Source organism: Solea senegalensis, linkage group LG10 (assembly GCF_019176455.1).
Source record: "Solea senegalensis isolate Sse05_10M linkage group LG10, IFAPA_SoseM_1, whole genome shotgun sequence".
Taxonomy (NCBI): Eukaryota; Metazoa; Chordata; class Actinopteri; order Pleuronectiformes; family Soleidae; genus Solea; species Solea senegalensis.
In genome coordinates this window covers 24,709,040-24,709,655 of record NC_058030.1, presented here as the reverse complement: position 1 = coordinate 24,709,655, position 616 = coordinate 24,709,040, and positions in this window count along the sequence as shown.

Genomic DNA, 616 nt, shown 5'->3' with positions numbered 1-616 from the left:
CTTCATGTTACTTGCATGTAGCTCAATCTTCTGTGGCCACACTGAAGGTGATTTAGTGACATTTGTGTGCTATAGCAGCCTATGGCCAGTAGATGGTGCTAGGCTACTCTGTATGTTATTGAAGGGCTGTTGTCTGCATTAAAGTCAGCTGAATGGAAGATAAAGTTTCATGTGTTGATATCATGGATGTATTATAAGAACTGGATCGAGCTCCGCCCCCTCTGCCTTGAAGACAATATTGTCATGGTGGCCACTCGTGGTACTGCAACAATAAATACTTAAGCAGCTCAAAAAGCAGTTTTCCCATTGACCACAATAGTAAAAGAGACGCCTATAACACTGTTCACCGGACACCTCGAGACATGGACACAGACATGTATAGATCTTTATATTCTATATTTTTAATTCATGGAGTTTCACATTTGTAAAACCTCCCTAAAGGCCATAAATGGCCCAGAAAAATCTTATTTCCCAGAGTGACGTCACAGGTGTGTACGAGCACAGCAAAGAGCGGTTCCAGAGGCAAAATTATAATAATAAGTTAGCTTTATTTGTAAACCACCTACAAAAACAGTCAGAAATGTGAACTTTGAAATTTAAACAAAAATACAAAGCA